This window comes from Podarcis liolepis (assembly GCF_965112155.1).
Source record: "Podarcis liolepis genome assembly, chromosome: 7".
NCBI lineage: Eukaryota > Metazoa > Chordata > Lepidosauria > Squamata > Lacertidae > Podarcis > Podarcis liolepis.
The window spans coordinates 20,364,754-20,388,426 of record NC_139561.1 but is presented as its reverse complement, the minus strand read 5'-3'; the positions used below and the strand labels follow the sequence as shown (position 1 = coordinate 20,388,426).

At 48.3% G+C, this 23,673-nt stretch overlaps 1 protein-coding gene and 1 long non-coding RNA gene across 4 annotated transcripts in view; one reads left to right on the top strand and one right to left on the bottom strand.

The window, feature by feature from the left end:
- Window positions 1–23,673, bottom strand: part of SAMD11 (sterile alpha motif domain containing 11) — a 326,641-nt gene that overhangs the window by 190,040 nt on the left and 112,928 nt on the right. Inside the window, exon 4 of one of the 3 annotated variants that reach the window (XM_083512931.1) lies at window positions 15,286–15,518. The exons of the other annotated variants lie outside the window; for them this stretch is intronic. The gene's annotated coding sequence lies outside the window, so the exon portion shown is untranslated. The remainder of the gene's footprint in view (window positions 1–15,285; window positions 15,519–23,673) is intronic. 3 annotated transcript variants of the gene reach the window in all.
- LOC310711462 lies at window positions 10,621–15,466 on the top strand. The gene is made up of 2 exons (XR_014528462.1): window positions 10,621–10,881; window positions 15,203–15,466. It is a non-coding gene; the product is annotated as an uncharacterized lncRNA (long non-coding RNA).

Below are 23,673 nucleotides of genomic sequence, written 5' to 3'. Positions count from 1 at the left end.
TCCCAGATTGTTAGATAATCCCATAGACTGTCCCCGGGACAGGTGAGGCTGCTGATCCCTTATTTTCGAGGCTGCTGATCCCTTATTTTCAGATCTGAAAGTTGACAGCTATGGGTTTGACACCGTATGACTTTGCACCAAACCTCTGAGGCAAATGCACAGCTGGAAAATGGAGCTGGGGACCTCAGGCCCAACTGTGTGGCAGGTTGTGGCCCTCCAGGCCTCTCTACAGGGCCCTCAGGATTCTCCCCAGGCCACACCCCTCACTGGCCCTACTCTGCACCCTCCTTGAGGGCTCACACGTGTCTTTGAATTCTGATAATGATTCTTGGTTGCCTGGATGCAGGACAGTAGAAACCAGGTAAAATTTACATTTGTTGTTCTAGTCCCTTTTGCCTCTGGCCCCGCCCACAACTGGCATGTGCCCCCCCCCCCGCATTTGCCCAGAAGGGAATGTGGCCCTCAGGCTGAAAAAGGTTCCCCACACCTACCCTTAAGAAAAAGGAGAAGCCTGAAAAGGAAGTCTGAACAGCCTCTAGCATCACCCCCAGAGAAGGCCTCCTTTTTAACTGCTCCCCCCCCCCAAACACACACATACACACCACCGTCAACAAGCTGCATAATTAACAGCCTGACAACTGGGGCAAGCTACATGAAGGGAAACCAGCCAGCCCTGGGAGTAGGGGGAGAAGAAGGGTGAAATGTTAATTAAGGCCTGTAAACCATTTTAAAATCACTGGAATAAGGTGCCATAGCAGAACATCCAGCCCTTGACCAAATAAAACATATTTATTTTTTTTAAATAGTGCAGCAAAGAAGATGTCGGCAGGAAAACCTGACTTCCTTTGCAGGAGGTACTTTCAGAATGTGTCATAGTGAGCCGCCCTGAGTCAAGAAAATTACTTTTCTCCTTTTTCCATTTTTTGGGGACATCATCAGGACTGACACCCAGATATTCAGCTGCCTGAGGCAAAGGGGCATGTACTGCACTGTTTCATGTACAGCTTGCATTGGGTACACTTCAAGCAGGGCTGTCTGAAACCCTGGAGAGCTGCTGCCAGTCAGTGCAGACAATACTGTACTGAGCCAGATGAACCAATATTCTGACCCTGTATAAAGGCTCCTATGTTCCCATGTCTTAAGGGAAGGCTGTAATTCAGTGGGAGAATATTTGCTTTCATGAAGATGACAGGCTCAATCGCCGGAATCTCCAGCTGGGACTGGAAATGTCGCCTGCCTGAAACTCTGAAGAACTACTGCCAGTCAGTGTAAACAGTACTGAGTAGAATGGACCAATGGATAAGTCAGCTTCCTATGTTCCTACATAAAGATAAAGGTACCCCTAACTGTTAGGTCCAGTCGCGGACAACTCTGGGGTTGTGGCGCTCATCTCACTCTATAGGCCGAGGGAGCCGGCATTTGTCTGCACACAGCTTCTGGGTCATGTGGCCAGCATGACTAAGCCGCTTCTGGCGAGCCAGAGCAGCGCACGGAAATGCCATTTACCTTCCCGCCGGATCAGTACCTATTTATCTACTTGCACTTTGACGTGCTTTCAAACTGCTAGGTTGGCAGGAGCAGGGACCGAGCAACGGGAGCTCACCCCTTCGCGGGGATTCGAACTGCCAACCTTCTGATCGGCAAGTCCTGGGCTCTGTGGTTCAGACCACAGCGCCACCCACGTCCCTATGTTCCTACATAAACTGGTATAAAATCAATTTTTTGCTTTACAGGGAAGATAAGAGCTCTGGCTCATTAACTGGCCCACCTCCAAAGGCACAAGATGCTGGCAAACAAATTCTGTCAGCTGTTCAAGCCTTTAGTGCAGAGATGGGCAACTGGGTGGCCCTCCAGGTGTAGCCAACACTGCAACACCCCATCAACCCCAGTCGCTGTGCACATTGGGAGAGATCAGGTACCCTGCTTTATTTTTTTTCGCTCATAGGGTAACAAGCAGAAATCCAACAGGTGCAGCAACTCTCCGCCTCTATGCCCAGGAAACAAGGCTTCACCCTTGAATTCCTGTCTACCAGCTGGTCGTCCCTGAAAGAAGGGAGGAACCAACCTGTTTCTTTCTTTTCCGATAACAAGCAATATACTTAGGCAATGTATGAATCTTAGCTTCCGATGGTGGGGGAAACGGGGGGTGAGTGGGCGTCAGAAATAATATAGAGTCCCACCTCCGAGAAAGCCCTGCTAAGAAAAGTTTGGCTAGCTGGAACTGTTGGGGAGGCGTCGTTGCTCCGGATCCCCCTTGCGCGGGGTCCCTTTCTCCGCCGCCGCCGACTCCCCCGGCAGCTTGGCAGCCGCCCCGGAGCCGCCGCGCCGCCGCCGCCACCGCGGGAGAGAGGTAATAAATAACCCGGCGAGAGGAGCGGCGGAGCCCAGAGGGCGGCGCAGACCCTGCTTCTGCCGCCGCCGCCGCGGTTGGAAACTCCTCCAGGCCTCCCGCCCCCGGTCGCCTGGAGCCGGCCGGGCCAGACGGAGGAAGGAAAGCAGGCGGGCAGGCAGGAAGGAGGCGCGCTCCCAAGCAGCCCCATCGCCTCCGGGGCGCGCAGCAGGACGAGGCGGAGGCAGGCAGCCAGCTAAGCAGCCGCCTCGCTCGGCGAGCTTCGCCAGCGGCCAGAGCAACTCCCGGCTTTGCCAGCCTGCGCGCCCTGCTCCGCGCGTTGCTTTGCCTTTTGGGAGGAGGGGGCGAGGGGGTTCCACGTGGCACCGGATCAGGGCCCAAGGAGGCGAGAGAACGAAGCCACCCACTGACACACACCCACACCCGGCTGCGGTTTCATTGCCGGATGCCACCTAGGTGCGATTGAAACAGCCGGGGGGGGGGGAGAGACAACAACCCCATAACTGACAGCTGCTTTCGGGCGCCCCCAGACACCCTCACGGTCTCCCTCCACTCTTTGCCACTCGATGAGGCTTAGTGGGCGAGTTCACTCACCCTCTCCTTTCCCTCCCCAGGGAAAACAAAAATGTATAAAAGGAACTGAAATGGGAACGCTACTGAACACCCACCCCCTGCCCAATACAGTGGTACCTCGGGTTAAGTACTTAATTCGTTCCGGAGGTCCGTTCTTAACCTGAAACTGTTCTTAACCTGAAGCACCACTTTAGCTAATGGGGCCTCCTGCTGCTGCTGCGCCACCGGAGCACGATTTCTGTTCTCATCCTGAAGCAAAGTTCTTAACCCGAGGTACTATTTCTGGGTTAGCGGAGTCTGTAACCTGAAGCGTATGTAACCCAAGGTACCACTGTATACACATGCACACTTGATAGTAGGGTTGGGGTGTGGTGATCCTCCAAGCTGATGTCTAAGCAGTTTTTTAAAGAGAGCATAATAAACTGCCTTATAGGCCACTGGTCCATCTAGCTCAGTTATGTCTGCACAGACTGGCAGCAGCTGTACACTGTTCCAGGCAGCAGACATTCCCTGGGAACTACATGTAGTTTGCTCACAGTGCTGTGAAATGGAGCACTGGGGAGGGGAACTAGAGCTCCCAGGATTGGGGGGGGGGGAGTCATGTGCTTTAAATGTGCATTGGCTATGCTCTGGTGGTTATGCTGTACCTGCACAGCTGGAGGCAGTAATGACACAGAAGGGGAGATCACTTTTACATTCGGGTCTTGCTTGTGGGTTTTCTCGCGGGCATCTGGTTGACAACAGTGAGAACGGGATGCTTGGGATAGATGAGCCCAACACATTTTTATGTTCCTAAATGTATGGTGTAAGACTTGGCCAGACATCCATACTCTGCAGGGTCATGGATGAGAGTCGCTCACTTTGAACACTGACCAGCACAGAGATGGGGAAAGTCCCCCTCCCCCTCCCCCAGATGATGTTGTTGGACTCCATCTCCCATCAGCCCCAGCCACCCTGGGCAAACATCAGTTGTGATAGGAGCTGTAGTCCCAGTGCGGTAGATTCCGTAACCCTGTTTCAGCACAAAAACATTGTTATTCTGCCCCCCATCCCATCCCAAATAATGTGGTGGTCTTGATCACTAGCAATTTTGACAAGCACCTCTTTCAAAAAAATGCCTCCCAATGCCTTCCTTCCCATGGACCAGAGGAACAGATAATAGTCCTTGTAAAGTGCTGTGTGTGCATGTGCAACAATTTTTTTTAGGCCTGCAGGCACATTTTGATTTTTGAATGAGTGCCACAGGCACAAGCTGCTCTGGTCACTTCTCCCCCAACTCCCTCCCCACAACAAGACAGAAAGAGAGAAAGTTATGAGTGCACACATTTTTCTTCCCCCAGGGTTGTGAGTTAAAGTCAGATCCAGTCAAATTAATATGAGCATTGAAAAGCACATAGAATTGAAAGAGAAAGAGGGAAAGAGCATCACTCTTCCAACCTCCTCCTCCTCCAGCTCTAAGTGCTTTTAAATTGAGGAAAAGGGCACCCGCAAGACCCTTGTCTGCCCCACACCCCATTCTCACTGCCCACTCTGCATGAGGTCCTTAAGTCATGATCTTTTCCTCCCTTGAAAAATGATTACCCAAACCAGAGCAAGTCGTGCAAAAATAGTAAAAAAAAAAGCAAAAGCAAAATAATGCAAAATAATAGAAGCTATGTGCATTTGCATGATTTTGTTACGTTACAGAATCCAACTCTTTTTGGGAAGTGCGAAGAATTTGAAAGCATTTAAAAAAAATATTTCCTGTTACACAGAATGCCCACCCCACCCCACTACCCTTCACTTCCCCAACCACAGCTGATGCGATGAATAAAATTGTGGCTGACAAGGGGATGAGCAACCAGAAAGAAAGCCAGAGGCACTGGATGGCGTTAACCAGTTTTAACAAGCAGGAGGGGGTTGAGGTAGCCCCCCCAAAAAAGAACCCCAGGATTTATGAAACATTGCCATGCCTGCTACCACACCTCTAAAGCACTAAACCACAAAGTGTTAAAGGAACAGGGTTCCTCTTTTTATCTTCTTTGTTTTGTGGCCTTTTTTTTTTTTTAATCCGGAGCTGTCAAGTGCAAGGATGAAGGTTCCCCCAGCGGAGAGAGGGAGACAGCTTATGCGCTTGGCTTGGCTCCCTTCCTTTTATCGTGCCAGCCGCCCTCGGCATAGAGAGAGGGGAAGAAGAGCTGCCTTCTCGGAAGAGGGGAATCCTGCACCCACGCTCAAGACTCCGGCACGCCCAGAAACCGACTCTCGCCTCCTCTCTTGTGGTTTGCCCTCACCCCCCCTCCGCCCGCCCGCCCGCCCTCCGCTGTTTCTTTCGAAAGCAGAGGTGGGGAGCGAAACTGGTTTGGCAAACATCTATAATTATAATCGCTTGGAGGTGTGTGTGTGTGTGTGTGTGTGTGTGTGCGCGGCAGAGGGTGGGGGGAGAACCTAGTTAAATCTGGAGGTTGAGGGAGGAAGGAAGGAAAGCAGACATGAAAGGAGATACAGGCCGCCGGCCTTCCCACACTGCCCTGTGACTGGGGTGACATGTTGCGGCCTGTTGGTACCTAGGAGCACAGGAAGCTGCCTTCTCCTGAACCAGAGCATTTGTCCATTTAGCTCAGTCTTGTCCAAACTGGCTGGCAGTGACTCTCAGGGGTTTTCAGACAGGGAGCATTCCTAGCCCTCCCTGGAGGTGTGACTAAACCCCAGACCACCTGCATTTCAGACGAAGGATCTTTCCCAGCCTTACCTGGGGATGCTGCTGGGGACTGAACCTGGGACCTGCTCCATGCAAAGCAGATGCTCTGCCACTGAGCCAGGACACCTCCCCATCTAACATACATAACCTGTAAGTTGGTCCGGCTATGTCCATTCAAGCCTGGGTTATGACTGGCATCTGTTTTCTGCATTTGAAGAGTGTAATTTGGGCACCTGTTTGCTTGGACTGATTTCCTAATTACCCTCTTTGATGCAAGCTGAAAAGTGAATGTACCAGATGGATGAGGCCTCAGGTAGAATAAGAGGGCGGATGGCATGATTATTGGGATGGCTTCTTCCCTGAGGCTCAGGAGATGCTGGTTCATCTCCTCCTCCCACTCTTTGCTCCTTTAACTCTAAGCAAGCCTCTCCTTCTGCCTGCTGCTGGAGAGCCACAACTTTGGTTTTCTGCAAGAAAACAAACAAACACCCTGGTGCACTGATGGACTTCCTTGACGGTGGCTAACCCGGGTCAGTGCCATGACATGCTCCAGTTCAACTGAGAAGCAGCAAAAGAACAGGGGCAAAACCTACAATAGTCCTCCCTTCTCAGCATTGCAATACAATCGTCACAGTCAGTCTATGGAATTTGCTCCCACCAACTTGGATGGCTTTAAAAGAGGATTAGGCAAATTCATGGGCGAGGTCATCAATGGCTACTAGCCACAATAGCTTTGTCCTGTCTCCATTGTTGGAGGCAGTATGCCACTGAATCCCAGCTGATGGGAATCACAAGTGGGGAGAGAGTTGTGGTGCTCAGGTCCTGCATTTGGGGTTCCCATATCTGGTTGGCCACTGTGAAAACAAGATGCTGGACCAAATGGGTCTGTGGCCTGATCCAGCAGGGCTCTTCTTACGTTCTTCCTGGGATAAGTGGCTTCTCTCTGATAATACTAGGTGCCTGTAGCAGCTCTCAGAAGCAACAGCCGGTACAGGAAACAGAAGGCTTCTTGCCACATGGAGGCTCATTTGCAGGCCCTTGTGAGAACTGGCCCAATGAATTACCCAAAGCAAGACTCAAGTTAGCTTTGATTAAGGATAAGTAAGCACTCACTTGCTTCACCTGAATATCAACCAGGCTGCTTGAGTGTTCAAGTACAATGCTAAAAAACAACTCAAAACCTTCGTTGAGGGTTGTACTAAACTTGAATTTGAGCAGGGGAGGGGCATAACAAAGGTTCCACCCTATGCAGCTTTTACTTGTGACGCCCCAATAAGATTATACTTGACATGTCCAAATGGCTACAGGAACCCTCAATACATGGCCCACAGCTCTTTGGGAGAAGGAAGGTGTATTAATGTGAAAGATAGTATACAGTGGTACCTCGGGTTACATATGCTTCAGGTTACATACGCTTCAGGTTACAGACTCCGCTAACCCAGAAATAGTACCTCGGCTTAAGAACTTTGCTTCAGGATGAGAACAGAAATTGTTCGGCGGCGGCGCAGCAGCTGCAGCGGGAGGCCCCATTAGCTAAAGTGGTGCTTCAGGTTAAGAACAGTTTCAGGTTAAGAACACACCTCTGGAATGAATTAAGTACGTAACCAGAGGTACCACTGTATTAATATAGGTTCTGGAATGCATACATGTTCTGTCTAGGCAGCGACTGCAGGCTTAGTTTTGTTCTTCCCCAGAGTAAAGCCTCACAGGTCTTCCTGTTGTAACCCTCTAAAACCCCTAGAACAGGTGAAGCAGAGGCTCTCAGCGTGCTCAGCCCAGGCGAAATACTAGCCAGGTTAGTATTCTGTGCCACTGTGCCATTCTGTGCCACTGACTGCCTGACATTTGCCAATTGGTTACTACTTTGAGTGGTGCATTAGGCTACTGGTGCAGATGGCCCACAGCAGCTGTTGCTGGGTGGAGAGGGAAGAAAGCCACGGCCGCCAGGCACAAATCGCTGATCTTAGAAAGATTAAAGAAAGCTCTGTAACAGCTTGATCCCAAAGGGCCACTTCCTAGGCTGAATTCCCCCACATGCATTTTTTAAAGGGGGAAAACATATGCTGCTCAGGCACGACCAACGACAATGGAAAATGTACACTTGCACCAGAGTAGTGAGCCTAACGTTTAACTCAGCCTAGCTCCTAAGCATGGATGCCCTAAGGCAGACTTGCAAGTAAGTCCACCAAGGCAACTAGCCCATAATAGCTTGTGCAAGACCGTCTGCCTAAGAACATAAGAAGAGCTGTTGGATCAGGTCAAAGGCCCATTCTGTTCTCAAAGTGACTACATAGGTGCCTCTGGGAAGCCCCAGACAGGGCATGAAGGCAAGAACCCTTTCCTTCTGTTATTTATCAGAACATAAGGATAGCCCAAAGACTCATCTAGTCCAGTATCCTGTTTTCCCAGTGGCCAACCAGATGTCCCAGTGGGAAGCCCGAAAGGACGAAACAGTGCTTTCCCTACTTGGAATTCCCAGCAATGGGTATTCAGATGCATATGACCTCCGGCAGCAGAGCTAGAACATAGCCCTCATGGCTAGTAGCCATTGGCTACTATGAATAGCCCATGGATGTAGCCATATATCCTCCTACAAAGACCCAAGTCTCTGGGGTGGGGAAGTCATGGCTCTCTAGATGTTGCTGGACTACAGCTCCCATCATCCCTTACCATTGGCCATGGTGGCTGCTGGGAGCTCAATGACATATGGAAGGCCATATGCTCCCGCACCACTGGGTCAACCCTCTGCGGTCTACATAAGTTGTTTGAAGTAGCGAGCTCCGTAAATCGTCAAGTGGAAACATGTGTTTGTAAACACAGCGGAAAGGCACACTCACATACCAGTTATGATGCAAAACAGCCACTCAGACAGACAGAGACACCCAAGCAGAAGATCAGCCAGTGTCTTCCCCTTAAGAAGATAAGAATGCAAGAGCCCTGCTGAACACATCGGAGAAGAAGGAACAAGGAAACATCAATAGAACAGCACCCAGCGTAAGAACAGAAGCTGAATCAAGCCAATGGCCCATCTAGTGTAGCAACTTGTTCTCACAGTGGCCAACCAGATGTCTGTGGGAAGCACACAAGCAGGACCTAAGTGCAGTGGCGTAGCATGGGTTGTCAGCACCCGGGGCAAGGCAAGTAATTTGCGCCCCCTAACCCGTGGATTTTAGCAGGGGGCAGAGAGCTGCGAGTGCGAGCGCCCCCCCCCAGATGTTGCGCCCGGTGCGGCCGGCCCCCCCTGCACCCCCCACGCTACGCCACTGCCTAAGTGCAAGAAGACTCTCCCCTCCTATGGTTTCCAGCAACTGGTATTCAGAAGCATACTACTTCTAGATATGGAGACAGAGCATAGCCATCATAGATAGCAACTACGGAGATCCCTCTCCTCCATGAATGTGTCTAATCCTCTTTTAAAGCCATCACTGTCTCCTGTGGGAGAGTTCCATAGTGGAACTATGTGCTCCTAGAACTACTTATTTTTCTTTGTCCTGGGACTTCCAGTATTTGGCTTCCTTGGATGTCCATGAGTTCTAGCGTTATGGAAGAGGGAGAAAACCTTTTCTCTATCCACTTCCTCCATGCCATGCATAATTACTTAAACTTACATCGTATCACCGCTTACTTGCCTTTTCTCTGTGTTAAAAAGCCCTCTTACAAAGTTGCAGTTCAAAGAGACCTTTTGCCCATGTCTTGGGTTCTTTTGGGCGTGGGGGCAAGCCACTATTGTATTTTAATATTTGTATTGTATTTTAATATTTTGTTGGAAGCCGCCTAGAGTGGCTGGGGAAACCCAACCAGATGGGCGGGGTATAAATATATTATTATTATTATTATTACTATTATTAGCAGAGAAAATGTCCAGTTTTAGTTGCTGACCACTGTCATGTAGGAAGTTCTCTTTCTGAAAGGCTCTCAGTGTGCTTTCAGGCTGTTGTGATTTCCAAGTGGAATTCAATCACATACTGGCAAATTCAGGTTGTGAAATTATAGCGCATTGAGAGCTCTTGTGCATCAAATCTACTTCCATAAAATATAGAATTTTGGGGGATAATCGTCGTAACATGTCAGCAGCAGCAACAACAATAAAAACAATAACAGTCTCCCTATCCCGTCTCCTAGACTACTTGGTGTACATAGTTTGAGAAAATAGCACATGTAGCTTAGGACTACGCAGAAGAATTGTAAAAATGTTCATGGTTGCTTTTTCAGTAGAAAACTAAAGCTGGAGAAAAGCTTGTGACCTTGTTAGTTTTTATTTGCTCTGGCATAATCCATGCACATGCACATGACTGCAAAGAAGTCCATTGGTTTAGCTTTTCCTTCAGCAAGTTTTATGGAGGTCAGTTTTTCTACCATAATGATATTCCAGAGTCTATGGTGACATGCACTGAACTATGATACCACTTTAAACAGTCATAGCTTTCCCCAAAGAATCCTGGGAACTGTTGCTAAGGGTGCTGAGATTTGTGACAAGGCCCCTCATTGCCCTTACAGAGCTACACAACCCAGAGTCCTCTGGGAAGAGTGATTGTATTGTAGCTCTGTAAGGGGGAATAGCAGTCTAACTCTCAGCACCCTTAACAAACTACAGTTCCCAGGATTCTTTGAGGGAGCAGCCATGTATGTTGCAGGTATGGCTGTCCTCTAAGCTCCCAGCAAACAAATCAGGACGAAGGCTCAATAAAGAGGTCCTTAGGAAGTGGCCATAGTCTGGACGCAGTGGTTCTCAACTTGTGGGTCCCCAGATGTTGTTGGACTACAACTCCCATCATCCCTGAGCTCTGGCCTTGCAGGCTAGGGGTGATGGGAGTTGTAGTTCAACAACATATGAGGACCCACAGGTTGAGAAAAGCTGGCTCTGGAGTGACAAAACAGCAGCATAAAATTTGCTTGAAATCTGATGCTACCAGAGATTCGAATCGGTGCTTGTGGCTTGAGCTCCTTTCTCAGACAGTTGTTGATCCTATCCACTCTCGCTCGCCTCCGACCAAACCGGTTCTACTTCATAGAACTCTGTGACCTGCCCTCTGTATAAATAGCAACACTTCCATCACCCTCCGGGGCCTGAGTTATCTCTCTACGCTGGATCGCTATGACCTGTTTGGCAAAAAAACATTGCTGCACCCAATGAGCCCAAGCAGGAGTGGCCGTGGCCTTCCTTACAAACGGTAGACTGAATTGTGTGCTACAGAGTGGCTGGTTTGGTTCTAGAAACAGCTGTTTGGAGTGAGGGATGCCTGGCATGATGGAAGATTAAGGCCAAGAATAGGATTCAGTAAGTTGGTGGGTGATGGGAGGCAAGTGGTGGTGGGAGCATCTTCAGCATGAAGCCAAATGGGATTGGCTTTCCCCTGCTGGCCACCAAGATGAAGACAAAAAGGTACATTTTTCAGAAGATGCAGGAAGTTGCCTTATACTGATAAGGCTCTTTCCTTTAAACATAAAAATAAGTAAAGCTGGTCCAGGTGGACCCAGTCATTCTTGGAACAGACTCAGATCAGGATCTGGATGTGCTGAGAGAGGCAAGGAGAGCTGAATTAGTGCTTCTGATTCAAGAGAAATGGGGGGGGGGTTGGGGGTGTCCCGTGAAGATACTAGCAGTGCAGAATAGAAGTTAGCTCAAGGAGGAGTGGAAGCAGCTTATCCTACAAAAGAAGATGCCTTCGTCAGACCATTAGTCCATCTAGCTCAGCATTGTCTACACTGGGTGGCAGCAGCTCTCCAAGGTTTCAGACTGGGTACATTTCCTGGAGATACCAGGGACTGGAAATGAGATGGAAACTGCTTTGGAGACACTGGTAGCTCAAGAATCAGCAAGGCGGAAGGCATAAAAGACTGTATGTAGCAGCAGAATAGCGGCAGAACTATTAAGTATCTCCAGATTGCATTGCAGGGGGTTGGACTACAGTATATGACTCTTGTGGTCCCTTCCAACTCTATAATTCTATGATTCTATACTGCAGAGCCCATGCACATTTTAGGCTGTGTTTGAGCAGGGCAGGAGAAAAGCCTGTGATAACCAATGCACTGTAGTGGATAGAGCAGGGGTAGGCAAACTAAGGCCCGGGGGCCAGATGCGGCCCAATTGCCTTCTCAATCCGGCCCGTGGACGGTCCAGGAATCAGCATGTTTTTACATGAGTAGAATGTGTCCTTTTATTTAAAATGCACCTCTGGGTTATTTGTGGGGCATAGGAATTCGTTCATTTATTTATTTTTAAATATAGTCCGGCCCTTCCACAAGGTCTGGGGGACAGTGGACCGGCCCATGGCTGAAAAAGGTTGCTGACCCCTGGGATAGAGTGTCGGACAGAGAGATTGCACTGGACAGAGAGACCCCACTCAAGCCGTGAAGCTCAACTAGGTGTGACCTTTGGATGGTCCCCGTCTCTTAGCCTAGCCCACTTCATAGTGTTGTTGTGAGGATAAAAGAGGGACTGGAGGAGGGGTGGAGAGAACTATGTGCACCACACCTTGAGATCCCTGGAGGGAAGGCGGGATATAAATGCAACTGATAAGTAAATAAATAAATTAAAATCTGCTTGATTATCACACATATGTCACCGCTTTCAAGTTGGGAAAGCCCTCCTCCCCAAAGCCCCCTCTCAAATGCTCAGGGAGGCGAGAGCTGCGCTGTATGCATATTAATATGCAAAGTGTGCCTTCCCTCCTAATTAAATGGAAAACGCTATGATTAAAACTAGTCAGATAGCGCTGAGCGACGGGGCTTTATGCGCTCCACGTGGAAGGCCCACAGGAGCTCACGAGGGGAGGGGAGAACGGTGCCAGCCAGGGAGATTACTGGCAGAACGACTGGAACAGAAATGAAAATATGCCTGAGGAGTCAGGGAAAAAAGGAGGAAAGGGGCATATTTGTTTACAGGTAGATTTTAGCTCACGGGGAGTTTAGAAGGTGTAAGGCATGAAGAGGCATGAGATCCCTCTCACCTCAGGATCATGTGGTATGGGGATCCCGGCTGATTCCCACACCAGCAACTAGTCCTCCTGTCTCAAGCACTGCACCTCGTTATTCTGGCCCTGCTAAGTCCAAGGAACTATTGAATATTGCAGGCAGACCTCACTTCCCTGACTGCATTTCCATTTTCACCCTCTCCTCTTAATGCACTGCCACCCTGCTTTGAGGGGCGCACTCATAGTGCCCTGCAAGGCCAGTGCCGCTTTGCAAGACTCGCTAGAACGGTGCGGGGCTTGAAGGGTGCCCATAGCTGTTGCATCCTTCCCACAGCACCCTCCAACTGGAGGGCAGGCAAGATGGACACAACAGGGTAGGGCGTCATGATGCCCCTCCCAAAGAACTACCTCTGAGACAACAGCCTCCCCAGCTACAACTCTGATCTCAATAGAGACTTTTCCCAATCTTGTGACCTCAAGATGTTCCAACTCTGATCAGCCCATGCCAACATAGCTGGCTACTCGCCATCTTAACATTCAAAATTATAAATCAGCTTGTGTGAATGTATGCTGCGTGTGTCAGAGAATTCTGATGAAAATGAGAGTGGAAACAGATGATCTTCACCTGTTCTTCCCATGTCCAGAACAGAAATCAGTTCAACAAATATGATTGATATACACTATTGTTGTTGCTTTCTTGTCCTCAAATGATACCTGATTCATTACATTGCCCCCCCCCCAATATTTGCATGCTGTATCCTTTATACTAAAACGTGTGGGGTGGAATAATGTTACAACAATGTAATTACATAACTTAAGCTATCGATTGCATAAATTGTATAATTTTGTGACACTGGACAGCAAGATGAATAAATAACATTGTTTTCGGCGTAAGATGAACCACAGTGTAATGGAACATCTTTGCCCTATTTCATCTCTACCTGTGCCCCAAATACTTTAAGGACCTAGGAAAGAGAAGGAGACACGCAGGGGGGTCAGGCACCTGATTGCCACCCCCTCGGTGCTAACCACTGAGTCCTGGAAGACTTTGCTCGTATTGTTTTTAAAATGATTTTTTTAAAAAAACCAAACAACCCAGGTTTCTTTAAACACATATACATGGATAAGCCCTTCTTTGTAACAAGGGGGAGAAGATCAGCAGAGGACTCAGCCACCCTGGGCAACTCCTAGTTAAGTTGAGGAGGAAGCTGGAAAGTGGGGGGGCGGGGGCGGGGGGGGACTAATTAATAGTAGGCTGGAGGCCTCCCTCCTGCTTCCCAAAGGTGTTCGGGGGGGGGGTGTCACCCTAAGCCCAACTTGGAGCTTCCCTCACACCCACCCTCGGTCCTATCACACTTGCAGCAATGCTGCCCTAGGTCATTAATCTGGACCCAAACACACACAAACATACACCCTCCCACAGTGTCGCTGCAAGAGCTTGCACTCTGTCTTGGGGCAATGCTGCCTGCCTTGCATTTAATTAGCTCAGAATCCTTGCATTTCTGTTGCTATGGGTTTCCTTCCAGAGGAGTATGCTCTTTTTTCCTCCCCCCCCCCGCCTCCCTCCCTCCCTCCCTCCCACCGTCTGCAGAAGTCCCACCAGCATTAAACACTTAAGTTTCTGACTGGAAAGCCGGCAACCGTTCCAATCCAAAGAATCCCAGCTATGTATGCGGACGCCACAACACCTGGCCTGCGTAAAAAGTTATGCACTAGCTTCAGCTAGGGGGATATGTCAGGGGTAAAAACACATGGGATTGCACATGGACGGCAGGGGATTTAGCAGCAAGTCACCATCTTCTTTTGCACACCTGGTGCAGCTCATGCGCAGGCAATTTTTGACAGGGTTTTAGGAAGCTGCCCTTATACTGAGCCAGACCACTGGTTCATCTAGCCCAGTATCATTGACACTGACTGGCAGCAGCTCTCCAGGGTTTCAAACAGACATTCCCAGCCCGACCTGGAGATGCTGGGAGTTGAACCCAGGACATTCTGTGTGCAGAACAGATGCTCTACCACTAAGCTACAGAAATTCCAGTCTCTTTCATCCAGCAAAATATGATGGGTAGGGTTTTACATAGACTAGCTCTCGGAAATCGGCTTGGTACCCAAATGTGCTAAATTTCCCAAAGGCAGGCCTCTCCCCCCCCCCCCACAATTGTCAGCAACTGGTGTTCCTTCACAGGCATACTGCCTCCAACAGTGGAGGGAAAACGTAGCTACCATGGCTAGAAGCCACTGATAGCTATTTCTGCCGTGAATTTGTCCAGTTCTCTTTTATAGCCACCCAAGTTGGTGTGGCCATCACTTCCTCTTGTGGGAGCAAATTCTACTCGAATCCATTTGAAAGTAATATATTCACTTTGCAGAATTCCTCCCAGCTTATGGGGGCTTTTGTGAGGTGTGGAATTATACATAGAAATTGGAAGCTGATCCATTAGCACTCCTTCCTTCACTTTTGTGGTGGCTGCAGGAAAATAATAATAATAATAACTCCCTCCTCTGGCCCAATCCTGCCTCATAATTTCTTCAGTGTTGCAAGTGTGGCCACCTCTGCTGCCTCCACTGCACCAGCCCTAATTCAGAATTTCCCACGTTCTATAAGTTTATGTTTGACATTAATGTTATTTAAACATCTCCTTATTTCTTCCCCCTCTTTCTCCCCCTTACAAATTTCATGCCTAGGCTTCTCTTTCTCTCTCTCTCTCCCTCAGTCTCTTTCTTTTTTTTTTTTTAAGCGATAGTTTATGAAGAAAAGCTGACTCTACCTCTGCTTCGTCTCCTGGAACAGCTCCGACGAATAAAAAACCCACCTCGTCGGAGACAGTTTTATTCTGTTGATCGGAAGACTGCCAGCCCAATTTATGATGGAACATAAGATCTCCAAATCTGAATTTATGCCTCGCAGCATAACGACAGGTCAACGAGATTAAAAGTATGTTCATGAGAGAGCTGTAAGGCAATTTGGGTTTCACGGTTGTGTGGTGATTGGGCATTCAGTCTGAAAAGAAGAATAAAAAGGGATGGGGGGGGGGAGAGAAAAATCCCAACCAGCCTTAATAAAAAACTTACAGTTCTTGGGAACATAATTCATTACTGTAGCCTTGTAGTCTCCTTTACAAACACCCCTATACCACTACCATTAAGAGGACCAGACACACACCCCGTAATTTTGGAAGAAGCGATGGAGGAGATAATGGCAGCAGTAATAAATAGCATGAATTAACAGCATAAATGCAGCCTTGTCAAATGGTCCTGATAGCGCAACTGAAGGGGGGGGTGGCGGAAACTGGGGAGCTCCATCCCTCAAAATCAGGAAAATCTGCTTCTGCTCAAGTCCCATCAGCTTCTCCAAGGGAAAAAAGGGTAAGGCAAAATCATGGATGGAGCCAGAACACCTAAGCCAGTAAAAGGAAATGTTCCTGGCATGGTTGAGAAAGACTGCCCCCCCACCAGTGGCTCCAAGTAACCTAAGATTATGTGGTTGGACATTACAATGCCATACCAGAAGGCACCTGATTTTTCTCAAGTGGAAAGGAAGGCTAGTGGGTCACAGCATCTGCCTTGTATACAGAAGGTCTCGGCTTCATTCTCTGGCATTTCAGGATTCCCTGCCTGAAATTCTGGAGAGTCGCTGCCAGTCAGTGCAGACAACATTGAGCGAGATGCCATTTTAACATTGTGTTTTGATTGCTGTAACCCACCCTGGGAAGTTAGGGTGAAGGGCGGAAGGAGGAGAAGGAGGCAAAGAATGTAAGAAAAGATCTGTAGCTGGATCAGGCCAAAGGCTCATCTAGTTCATCACCCTGCTCTCACACTGACCAAGCACTGCTGAGAGTACTATGTGCCCATTAAACATTTGAACAAGTGTTGCGGGTGGGTGGGTGTTTGCACATTCACTGGCGGAGGAATGGGGTGCGGTGGGGGCGGACCGCCCCGGGTGCCATCAATGAGGGGGTGACAAAATGAAACTCAGTGCTGCCTGTGGAACCAAGCAGGGCTGAGTTGCATTGTGACATGTCCCCTTCCCAGCAATCAGCCAGGCTCTCTCTGCCCGTCCCGTCCATGTCCCATCCTTGGAGGGACCCTGCCTTGCCTCGTGAGCAGCAGCACAGCTTTGAGTCCAGCCATGCGCACACGCGCGCACACACACGGAGGGGGTGACATTTGGCGCACTGCCCACCCACGACTCCCAAGCTTACCCCAAGCCATCGGGGGAAGGCAGGGAGCTGCGCCGCTTTGCCGGCGGCCTTCCCCCCTTCCCCTTTCCTTTTGACAGCTCAGGGGAGGCTTGGGAGTCGTGGGCGGGTGGCGCACCATTGCTCCCCACACTCCCAGGCTGCTGGAGGAGGGCAGGGCATGGCTTTAATGGGGGTGGAAGGAGGAAGGGGGAGAAGACGGGATCTACATCAGATTGCTGCCTGCGCGGCTTTCTTTGACGGGGGTGGAGGGAGGAAGGGGGATTTCAATGTGGGGGGGTTGACAAAAAAAAATTCACACCGGGTACCACCTGACCTTGCTATGCCACTGTGCACATTAAGAAATTTCAAGCACTACCAGGCTGTCACTGTTTTCTAGTGGGATTCACTCACACACCAAAAGTCAGGTTGAGCAAAAAAAGTTCACGTGGAGCGCTTACTGGACTGTTCTCCCCGACTGACCTATTTTTTTTAAAAAAGAAGCGACAGGGAAATGCGCTGAAAAGTGTAGGATAATACACTTGCTTGACGCAACCTTGTCTAACCTCCCCACAGACAAATCAGAATGAATGTTCCATGAGCAGCTGACGTCATCTAGCCTCCTCACAAGCCTTTTGCAAACAAATTAGGATGAATTCTCAATGAACAGTTTGTCTGGAAGCCACCACAGTCACCAGAAGGACCACAGCTCAGCTAATTTAAAATAATGAAGTATGGTGAAAGCTCTAATTGGCCGCTAGCACGCTAGCCTTTGGCGAGTAAGAATCACCTCCAGGCAATCTGGCTTTAAGGATCAAGAGAGCTGGGTTTTCCCCCAACCCCTTCAAACTGTTGACACACCTCAAAAGACTATTGTGCACAGTGTGCAGCTGGCCAACCATATGCAAATCATCATTATGTATCTTTATTATCATTATTACATTTACATATCTGAGAATGGCAGGACTTTGGGGTCAGGGAGTCTGATATGAAGGGAGGACTAAGTCCCAATATAAGACTTGCTTCCTGATCCAGTCCAAGAGGGTTTGAACTTGATGGGAACTTCATGATAACTGATCTCATACAACTGATCACCACACATCTCTACAGGGCTTTTCAGCATATGTTGTCTTTCGCAAACTTCAGTCTGCTTTCTTTTTTTTTAATCACACTTTTTGAAACAATGTGCAAACTGAAATGCAGCTATTCTTTGAAATATGCATGACTCTGGATTTCTCACTGTAGTTCTCCTACCAAAGAATCTGTACAAAAATGTGTATATCAGGGAAATGTGTGCATAGCAGAGCATATATTAGTGAAAATAATCAACTATTACATTCGAAGAAATTAGTACTAAAATGCTGATGAATTTTCATGAGAACTTTAAAAACAAAAAAACCCCCAATGCTAACTGATGTGGGGAACTAAACTGAAGATTTGAAAAATGAGAAACTAAGAGAAACTGAAATTGAGATTTGGCCATCTATATCCTCACACACATCCCAAAATACTTCCTGCACTCAGCACACTTCAGAGCTCTCCCTCTCACACTGATGGGAAACTAAGGTTAAAGGAGGACTGAGAAGTCACCTAGGGCTGCATCAAAGTCCTACTTAGTAGAGACCCATTGAAAGAAACAAATCTCAGTTATGTCCTTTAATTTCAACGGGTTTACTCTGAGTAGGACTAGCACTGCCTACAACCCCATTGAGTAAATGGCTGAGCCAAGACTTCAACCCTGGTGCCCCAAAGATAACTCTGTAACCCCTGAACAAGTTTTCTGATTCTTTGTCCCCAAATCTGAAGAGAACCAGGGTGGTGCAGCGGTTAGTGCGTCAGACTAGGGCCTGGGAGACCAGGGTTCAAATCGCCACGCGCACATGTAGTTCACTAGGGATGACCTTGGGCCAGTCACTGCCTCTCAGCCTAACCTACTTCAGAGGGTTGTTGTAAGGATGGGGAGGAAGAAAACAACTTGTACAACCTTAAGCTCTTTGGAGGAAAGATGGGCATAAACACACACACACACACACACACACACCTGTGTACATTCACAGAGAACACCCTTCAGTCAATTCTTGTTTGCAGTCAAGCAACCAGGGTGGTTCTACATGGGTGTTTATTGCACAATCATGCTGATGATAATGTATGCAGGTTCCTTGCGGCATGCAGACGGCATCGTTGTCGTCAAAACACTAACCGGTTTTACCCCCTTCCCCCCAAAAGAAGATTTAATCCAGATTTACCTTTTCCGGGGGAAATCCAATAAATAAAAAAAGCCTGTTGCCAATCAACTGTTTGCAATATCTCCATGACCCGTTTGGAAGTTAATCTGCCATCTGGAAGCCATCTAATTCCTAATTCAGAGGTCTGAACAGCACTGGATATGGAGGAAGCCTGTGACAGATAGGGGTAAACCCTGCAGAAAACTCATTGGTTTCCCCATCTTTGGAGCGTGTTACGCTGCTCTTTAATCTCTTCTCTCTTTCCTTGGTGGGTAGGTGGGTGGGGGGAAGCTTTGCATGCAGGAACATAATGTATTGCCAGCAAGGATGAAACAGGGGCTCCACCATAAATCTGAACAAAGATGTCAGCTCTCAGATCTATTCTCAGATTGTCCAGCCTGGAAGTGACAATCTCCAAGGGAACTTGGCCCCAGCTTCCCAACCCAGTTTCCTGCTGATGCTAAAAACCCATCTTGACTTTAAGAAGGTGGCTTGCAGAAATTTCAAAGGCAATGTCTGGATACTATGCCCTTGAATGCTGTGGCCTCCTAATATACATACATACATACATACATACATACATACATATTCACATGTGCATACACAATCAGTGCAGGGACCTCATTTGTAGCAGTCTTTACAACTGAGTTGTATCCAATGCTAGTCCTACCTAAAGCAGACCCACTGAAATTAGTAGCCATGGCTAACTTAGGCACATTGATTGCAGTGCCTCTACTCTTGAGAGACTTAACTGGGTGCAACCTCCTGGGTGCACTCAGGCTAGATATGGTGGATCTACATGGAAAAAAGAGTTCCATAAATCCATCCAGAGGATATTTTGCTAGTTCAGGCATCCCCAATATGGTGCCCAGGGGCAACATGGTGCCCTCAGAAACCACAACCCAAGTATCCACTAAGACCCCCTGTTCAAACCAATGTCTTTCTTTCTTTCTTGGTTTTTTATTTTTTATTTTTTCCTTTGGTTTGGAGAGGGTTAGCTGTTTGGGTATTTTCCCCCTGACTCTGTTTTATTTTGTGTATGTGTGTGTGTAATGTTTTGCCTGTTCTGATCATCACCAAGCTTTCATCTGTGGAATAGGTATTTTGGGGTGAGCTCAATAGTTCCTTTGACTTCCAAGTGCGCCCCCCAGGGGTGACCCCTGTTGTTGCAACCTTCTTCGAAGATTTAAATCACCAGTGCATTCTAGCTGCAGAAAATGAATATTTGGTATATCCCAATACATTATGATGCTTCTCTCCTGGTTGAATATATTAATAAGACGCTAGAAGCAGGTAAGAATACCAGTCCATTTTTGTTTCTTCCAGTTTCTCATTTTCCCAACCTTCCACATAAAAAAAGGCTTATCAGCTCTTCATCAGCACTTTTGTGTGAATTTGTCCTACTATATGTCTTTTTTGCAAAGCAATTTCATTTAACAGAATGCATTTTTGCATGTAATTTTCAAACATATATGGATTTTAAAGACCCATGTGTATTCATTTTTGGACACCTCATGCAGAGGGATAACTGCACTGAAAATTTCAGAGAAGTGCAAATTGTAAAAGACGCCTGTGTTTTCAATTAACGTATTGTTTCAAAAAGTGCAAATTTGGTGGGTTCACCTTTAAATGTGAACTGAATCAAGTTTGCCAACCCATCCCTAGATGCAGCTGGACGGTCTTAGCAGAAGAGCAGATTCACATTGGCAGAAAGCTGTTCCTGTTTGTGTAAAAGGAGAATTCTAATATTATGTCAAAAGGCAGCCAGCTCCCAAATCCAGGTTCCCTGCCGCAGCCCTGCCGTAGGGCAGAAACTGGGGCAGCGCTTGTTTATTGAGCAAACAGGCCTCTGACAGGCAGTGAGATAACCAGGATATGCCTGCTCCATCTTTGTTTAATCTGCACTGTTGTCAGGCAGGGCGGCGGGCCAGTAAAAGTTTCCCCCTTTTTTGCTGCGGGCTCCAGGGGCGGACCAGCTTCAGAATTTATACAAATAAAGGGAAGAAACTCAAGAAGTGCCGGCAGCACCGATCTGATTACAGAGTCATTTATTTTCTGGTCGTTAATAATTTGTGCAATAAAGGATTGCGTGCCTTTCTGAGTTAGTAGGAGTTATTGGCACAAATTTCCCCTCCGCGCCGGTGTGAGGCTGTGCTTGGAACATAAATTATTAGTTTCTTATCGCTCTCCTCTTCATTTTTCATGCTGCCACGGCTGAATCGCCAGAAGCCAGCCCCCGAGTCTTGCTCTTATATTATGCTGCAGGGGCGAAGGCAGCAGACACGGTTATTTTGCCTTTAATTATACAAACGTCTTGCAAGCCAACCCTTCCCCAGCCTTGGCGACTAAGGTGCTCCAGTCTGTTGTTTGTGTGTATGCAGCAGCCTGCGAAGAGAGAGAGAGAGAGAACGCCAGGTATTCCACCATGCCGCCATTCTAACAAACACGTTCTTCGCTGACAGAAGTCGGGATGACAAAATGACAGCCATCCACCACCCCTGCCAAGTTCTGACAAGATATCCATCTGGAAGACGAGCAAGATGGTTGCATATGTTTCTCAGCAAGCCACCCTCATCGATAGCTTTGCGGGGCGGGTGCCTGGGACAGATTACAAATGCTGGCACGCAAGCCTTGTGTATTGTTATTATCTGTGGCACTCGTAAAACAATATGGCACCAACGAAGGGAGGCTGGTGATGGCCAATTAGGTCACAGTATGGTTCAGGGCCAGAAGACTGGAAAAACAGGAAGCTGCCTTATATCATTGGTCTATCTAGCTCTCTGGGGTCTCAGGAAGGGGTCTCTCCCAACTCTTCAGTCCTTCCCCTAATATTCAAGAACATCAAGATTCAGGCTTGATTTTAAAAAAAAAAAGAGGACTTATTCACATGGAACATAGTTACACTATGGAATTCCTTCCTACAGGAGGCAGTGATGGTCCCAAACCCAGATGGTTTCAAAAGAGGATGAGAGAAATTCATGGAGAAGGCTATCAATGGCAACTAGCCACAATGGCTCTGTTCTACATCCCCTGTCACACCTCTGAATACATACACAGGTGGGCAAAGTGCTGTTGTGCTCAAGTGCAGCTTGCAGGTGTCCCACAAGTAGCCTGTAAGAACAAGATGAGGTCCTAGATGGGCCATCGGCTTGATCCAGCAGAGTTCTTTTTACTGTTCTTATGGGAAGTTGCATTAGACCATTTGTCCATATGGTTCATTGTTTACACTCACTGGCAGCAGATCCCCAGGGTTTCAGGCAGAGCATCTTTCTCAGCCCTACCTGGAGGTGAAAGGGATTGAGCCTGGGACCTCCTGTGGAAATGGATTATGAAAAGACTTGTATGAAACAGACACAAATTGGGAATAGACTGGTCCATCCAGCACAGCCAAGAAATGCCACTGCTGGAACCAGGGACACTTGGCTCTGGGTATGGCTACCCCATCTGACAGATCACTGGAACTGTGTTCTGCAGCATCTTCCTGGGCTCTGAAGTGTTCTCAGGCTGTGGACTGGGCCTGCCCAGCTGAGCTGTCATTGGGCCCTTCCAGGCAGGAAAAGCTTTCCTGAAAGCTGATTCTTTTCCTGGTTCTGCTGCTTTCTGAGCATCTCTCAGCTCTGATTCTCAGCTTTGTTGTTCAGATCAGTACCCTGGCTCACCTTCCTAGCTTGATTCCCTATTAAAATCCCCTGGCACAACTCCTAGCTTAGAGGTTGCCAGTGTGGTGCCCATGGGCACCAGTGTGCCTGCCTCTTCTGGCACCTTTAAGTGGCTCCAGTAAATATTTATTTTGTGTTATATCATGCCTTTCGCAGCAGCCATTTTGTGATCTGCACAAACCCATAGCATCCACTTTGTGGCTCGCACCCACAGCATTTTCTCCCAATTCCAAAGACGCTTCCTAGCTCAAAAAAGTTGACTCCCTGTATAGTTTCTGGCTCTCAGTTCCCTCCTGATATCTACCCATGGCTCAGCCCTGGCAGTCACCCCTGAGCGGGGCGGGGGGGCGGGGATCTTTTGCATCATGAGGGCCACATTCCCTTCTTGGCAACTTTCTGAGGGCCACATGACAGTGATGGCCAGGGTCAGATACAAAGGTGGGTGGAGCAATAAATGCTCATTTCACCTTATGCTAGTTTCTACACACACTGACACAGTCTTCTCTACCCTCTATCCAGGCGAGCAAAGAGTCATTCCTAGAATTCAGGAACACATTTCCAGCCAAGGAATAACACTCAAGGGGGGTGTGGCCTTCAGAGAGGGGTGTGGCTGATAAATGGCCGTGGCCTGGGAAGAGTCCCAAGTTGCCAAGCCAGGGAGGAAGAGAGAGACAGTTATCTAGGCAGACCATGGAGAATGAAGCATTAAAAAATACATATGAAGGCTCCCACAGGCATTTTTACTCTGTTTTATAAAATACACTTTCGCACCAATATGGGACAGTATGAAGCAGCCCCAGTGAGGCCTGCTTCTCATCAGTAATGTGCTCAGAGCCCTCCCTGCTGCTGTGCCGTGAATGTTTATATGCGAGGCAAGCAACATATTCTCTCCTGTTATGGGCGGGGGGGGGGGGGAGGCAGAGCAGGAGAGAGAAAGTGGGACTGGAACACTCGGTGGAGCAATATGTCAATTCAAGATTGATGACTCAGCGCTTGGTCTGTTCCCCGGCAATTATGCAACACGGTAGAGGTGAGTCACTGATCTTTCCAAACTGGTGCTAGCATCCACGATGCAGCACCTACAGCGTCCGAGT